Source organism: Chiloscyllium plagiosum, unplaced genomic scaffold, assembly GCF_037043375.1.
Source record: "Chiloscyllium plagiosum isolate Xiang-an unplaced genomic scaffold, Cpla_swu_hap1 HiC_scaffold_35, whole genome shotgun sequence".
In the NCBI taxonomy this organism is placed as follows: domain Eukaryota; kingdom Metazoa; phylum Chordata; class Chondrichthyes; order Orectolobiformes; family Hemiscylliidae; genus Chiloscyllium; species Chiloscyllium plagiosum.
Window position 1 is genome coordinate 68,061,054 of NW_028270173.1, and position 5,747 is coordinate 68,066,800.

General features: G+C 44.1%; 1 non-coding gene across 1 annotated transcript; it reads right to left on the reverse strand.

Moving 5' to 3' along the window:
* Positions 1–1,509: 1,509 nt before the first annotated feature.
* LOC122541670 (U2 spliceosomal RNA) lies at positions 1,510–1,691 on the reverse strand. The gene has a single exon (XR_006309644.2). It is a non-coding gene; the product is annotated as a U2 spliceosomal RNA (small nuclear RNA).
* Between the last annotated feature and the right edge of the window lie 4,056 nt (positions 1,692–5,747).

Below are 5,747 nucleotides of genomic sequence, written 5' to 3' on the forward strand. Positions count from 1 at the left end.
CCAGGGTCTCCTGATTGAATCCTGTCTCCCATGCCCTGATTGAGAACTGGTTCCTGTGTCTTTGAAACGTGACCATTTGTTTGAAGCACGTGCAGTGTATTTGCTGCTTTAGCTGCTGTTCCAAGTGCTTGACAGTCCAGTCCCTTGACTGATCACCGCTAACAACAAGGATAAGCTGCCTGGGTATGCCTGCGATAAACAAGCAGGCAAGGCAGGAGCACTGTGAAACATTAATTTCTGGTCTAGCCATCAAGGTGCAAAAAAGCCAAGGAAAGGCAGAGATGTTGTGCCCGTCCCTGAGCAGGACATGTCTCAAGTGCTGGAAAGTTTGTTCGTGTTCTTAGAGTAGCAATGTACTTTGTGCACAGGTAATTCTACATTTGATGCAGTGTTTTTACTTAACTCTGGCTCATTTCACCAGCTCCACAAATATCTATTGGATTGTTTAATGTGAGTATCGGCTGTCGGAGTAATATGCCTCTGACTTGGACATTCGTGATACAACACACAATTGTGGCCTACATCAGTGAATATGTAATCTGATTCAATTCACAGGCCATTGAACTGAGAAAATAAAGCCGTCACAAACAAAACTATTGGTTCTGGTTGTTCTTGCACTCTGATGAAAAACATTCTTAAAGACTTACAAAGATGTTGCCGGGGTTGGAAGGTTTCAGCGACAGGCTGAATAGGCTGGGGCTGTTTTCCCTGGAGTGTCAGAGGCTGAGGGATGACCGTGTTGAGGTTTATAAAATCATGAGGGGCATTGATCGGTTACATATGCAAGGTATTTTCCCTGCGCTGAGTAGTCCAGAATGAGAGTGCATAGGTTTAGTGCAAGAGTGGAAATAAAATAAAAGGAATCTAAGGGGCAATGTTTTCACACAGACGATGGTGAATGTGTGGAATGAGCTGCCAGAGGAAGTGGTGGAGGCTGGTAAAATTACAACATTTAAATGGCATCTGGATGAGTATATTAATGGGAAGCGTTTAGAGGGATATAGGCCAAGTGCTGGCAAATGGGACTAGATGAGGTTACAAATTCTGGTCAGCATGGACGAGTTGTGCTTTAAAAACATCATATCTTTTCCTGCTTCACAGTGTTCTCAAAATCTCTTGTTCAATATATCTGAGTCATCATTGTTATCATCAAAATCCAAACTGTTGAATACTTCAACAGCTTCATCTTCTCCATTTTGTTTTCCAAAATGCCGTTTGCCATTAGGTAGAGCTGGGGGCAACATGGTTTTACTTCTGCTGTTCGGAGTTGGGAGTTGGTGTGAAGGGGGGGCATGCAACAGGGATGAAATGACAACATTGAGAGTGAAGGCTGAACATACAGAAAGAGACCGATGGATAGCAACCTAGAGCGAATTGATTTGCATGAAAGCGAGTCTGACTTGACCAAAAGACTGCCTGTATACTTTCTTACTTAGAGACTCGGTAGATGAGAAATAAGCTAGCACACAAAGAAGTGAACTAATAAAGCTGTGTTTCGGATTCTTTAATGACGGGTGCACCATTCCCAGAAACATTGCAATACCAGGACGCTACGCGAAGTTGGTGGAGCAAGCTCCTAATCCCACTCCTTCCTACAAAAATCAGATTAATATTCTCCCCCTAATTCAGGAACGTATCTGATATTAGAACAGATACTACACATGATCTTAGCCAAAAGGCAGAGAAGTGATATTGGTGTCATAATCAAGATTAGAGTGGTGCTGGAAAAGCACAGCAGGTCAGACAGCATCCAAGGAGCAGGAAAATTGACATTTCAGGCAAACTCCCTTCATCAGGAATGAGGCTGGGAGCCTCGGGAGTGGAGAGGTAAGTCAGAGGTGGGTGGGGCTAGGGTGAAGGTAGCTGAAAGTGCAATAAGTGGGTCGAGGTGAGGTAAAGGTGATATGTCGGAGAGAAGGGTGGAGCGGATAGGTGGGAAGGAAGATTGACAGGTGGGACAGGCTATGATGGTGTTGAGCTGGGCGGTTGGAACTGGGGTAAAGTAGTGGGTAGGAGAAATAAGGAAACTGGTGAAGTCCACACTGATGACCTGGAGTTGAACGGTCCTATGCAGAGTATGAGGCGTTCTTCCATCAGGAGTTGGGTGGTCAGGGAGCGGAGATGGAGGAGGCCCAGGATCTGCATGTCCTCGGCAGAGTGGGTGGGAGAGTTGAAATGTTCAGGCACCGGGCGGTGGGGTTGATGAGTGTAGGTGTCCTGGAGATGTTCTCTGAAGTACTCTGAGAGAAGGCATCCGGTCTCCCCAATGTAGAGGAGACCGCATCAGGAGCAACGGATACAATAAATGATATTTGTGGAAGTGCTGGTGAAACTTTGATGGATGTGGAAGGCTGCTTTGGGGCCTTGGACAGAGGTTAGCAGGGAGATGTGGGCACAGGTTTTGCAATTCCTCAGCCGACTCTTCCTCAGCTCCAACTCCTCCAAGCGATGATGTGAACTGAACAAGATCGTCCCCGGGAGGTTTCTTGTAAACCTGTTTGACCTTGTCTGGATTGTCTCCACAATCCTTCCCATTATGTGGTTTCCAGAACGGAAAACAATGTTCCAGCTGAACCTGAACTGGTGCTTTATAAAAACACACCAACACCTCATTGCTCTTGCAGTCTCAGTCACTGTGAACAAGGACCAGGAGACAATGTTCTTTATCAGATATTCTCTCAGACTCTCCTGACACATAGATTCCATAAGTCCATGTACACCCTGCTACTGTAAGCCCTTTTTTGATTTGGATGACAGATTGTCGATTGACTCTTCTTCTGCTCGAAATCTATCACCTCATACTTCTCCATATTTGACTTCATCTACATCAATCCATCTACCTCACCAAAATGCCAATATCTTTCCGACGTTCAACACTATCCTGCTAACAACTGTCAGCTTCCCTTTTCACTGTCATTGCCTGGCAACAACTGGGAACGTATAATTTGTCCTCCTGTTTGGCTGCACCATCACATTAACTTTCTGATCGTTATGTACAGGGCACTCCCTTTCCCAAAGGTTGGTAATTTTCAAAATCTCTCACCATTTTAAACAGAAGCATTCATATTTTATCTATACTCCCTACTATCATGAATTACATTTCACTACATCACGTTTGATTTGTAAAATTTAAAATTTTATTTACCCAGTGAACTTTTCAGAAATCTTATTAGCACAGTTGGAAGTTTTGGTCACATGGAATGCAGGGAAAGCTAGTCATTTAGATACAAAATTGGTTTGAAATTAGGATACAGAAGGTGGTTTTTGATTATTGCTTTTTGGACTGGCGGCCTGTGACCAGAGGTGAACTGCCAGGATTGGTGCTGAGTCCACTGCTGTCCAACATTTATCTAAAGGACTTAGATGTTATTTTAGGAGGTATGTTTAGGAAGTTTTCAGATGACACGACAACTGGTGATGGGGTGGACAGTGGAAATGGTTACCGCAGTATACAATTGGACCTTGATCAGGAGGGCCAATGGGCCGAGGAGTGGTAGGTGGAGTTTAATTTAGATAAATGTGAGGTGCTGAATTTTGGTGAGACAAATCAGGGCAGAACTTACACATTTAATGGTAATATCCGTTGGTGATCAAAGGCACCTTGGAGTGCAGTTTCATAGTTCCTTGGAAGTTGAGTTGCATTCGACAGGGCCATGAAGAAGGTGTTTAATTCACTTGCCATTATTCGTCAGTGCATTAAGTATAGGTGTTGAGCTGTCATGTTCTGGCTGTAAAGCACACTGATTAGGCCACTTTTAAATGTTGCATTCTGTTCTGGCCTCCTTGCTTTAGAAGACATGTTGTGATACTTGGGCATCAGAGAAGATTTGCAAAGACGTTGCCAGGTTTGGAGGGTTTGAGCTGGAGGAAGAGGCAGAATCGGCCGAGGCTACTTTCCCTGGAGTGTCAGAGTCTGAGATGCGATCTAATGAAGGTTTTTCAGATCATGAGGGACATGGATGGAGTAAATAGACAATATCTTTTTCTCAAGGTAAGGGAGTCCAAAACAAGATGGCATAGGTTTAAGGTGACGGGGGAGGGGGAGGTTTGGATGTGATCAAAAGGGTGACATTTTCATGCAGAGTTGGTGTGTGTATTGAATGAGCTGACAAAGGAAGTGCTGGGTGCTGTTACAATTACAACATTGAAAAGACATCTGAATGTGTATATGAATAGGAAGGATATAGAGGGATATGGCTTAAATGCTGGCAAATGGGACCCCCATTTCCAAAATAAATTAAACTCACATCTCACTTTAATATCACGATGAAATATAGCACCTCAAATTGTAACACAATCAAAAACAGATAATGCTGGAGACACTCAGCATGTCTGGCAGCATTTATGGAGAGAGGGAGAAGAGCTATCTCATGTTTCTATGAAGTTACCCTGCGAATATAAACATTAGGGTTCAGGAGGAGGCCATTCAGCCACACAAGCCTGCTCTGCTATAAAATACGGCCCTGGCTGATCTTATTTCGGTCTCAACTCCACTGTCCTGTCTGCTCTCTCCAACCCTCCAATCCATTACCCGTTAAAAATCTGTCAATCTCCTCCTTAAATGTATTCAGTGTCCTGGCATACACTCTGGGGCAGTGAATTGCACAGATTCATGATCCTTTGGGAAGTAATTTCTCCTCATCTCTGTTTTAAATCTGCCACTCCCTTATCCTAATCTATATCCTCTTGTTCCAGATTGTCCCACGAAGTAAAACCCCCTCTCTACCTCGTCAAACCTCTTTTCCAATCTGCAGAAATAGTGATGGAAAATGGCAGTTCGTCAGTTATTTTTCGTTCGTCTTTATTGTGGAAAATACAACATCCACAACACAACCCTCAGCCACTGCCTGTATCCATCCTTAACAAAGAACTCAAATAAAATTGTGAGACATGACCTTCACTTGACAAAGTCATGTTGACTGTCTTGTAATAACTGAAAAATGTGTTGCTGGAAATGCGCAGCAGGTCAGGCAGCATCAAAGGAGCAGGAGAATCGACGTTTCGGGCATAAGCCTTTCTTCAGGAATGTCTCGTAATAACCTATTTTTCTCAAAGTTATTATGACTTCCATCAGGTTTCCCAAATTGATGACAGCTTCATCAGTAAAGTGATAGAAGGGACGATCAACAGTACTATCAAGCAGCACTTGCTCACGCAGTGATGCCCATTTTGGGTTTCGCCAGGGTCACTCAACTCCTGAACTCATTAGAGCCTTGGTTCAAACATGGACAAAAGAGCTGAATTCCATAGGTGAGGTGGGAGTGACAGCTCATGACATCAAGGTCATATTTGACCAAGTGTGGCATCAAAGAGCCCTGGCAAAACTAGAATCAATGGGTATGAGAGGGCAAACAATCCGCTGGTTAGAGTCATACCTGGAACAAAGGCAGATGGTTGTGGTTGGGGAGGGTCAGTCATCTCAGCTTTCAGACATCATTGCAGGAGTCCCTCAGGTCACCCCAATGAGTTCCTCACGAGGCCCAAAAATCTTCAGCTGCTTCATCAATGACCTTCCCTCTTTCATGAGGTCAAAAGTGGGAATGTTCGCCAATGATTGCACAGTATTCAGCATCATTTGCGACTCCTCAGATGCTGAAGCATCCCGTGCTCAACTGCAACAAGACTTGGACAATATCCAGGCTTGGGCCGACAAGTGGCAAGTAACATTCACGCCACACAAATGCCAGACAATGATCATCACAAATAAGAGTCCGTCTAACCACCGCCTCTTGATATTGAATGGTATT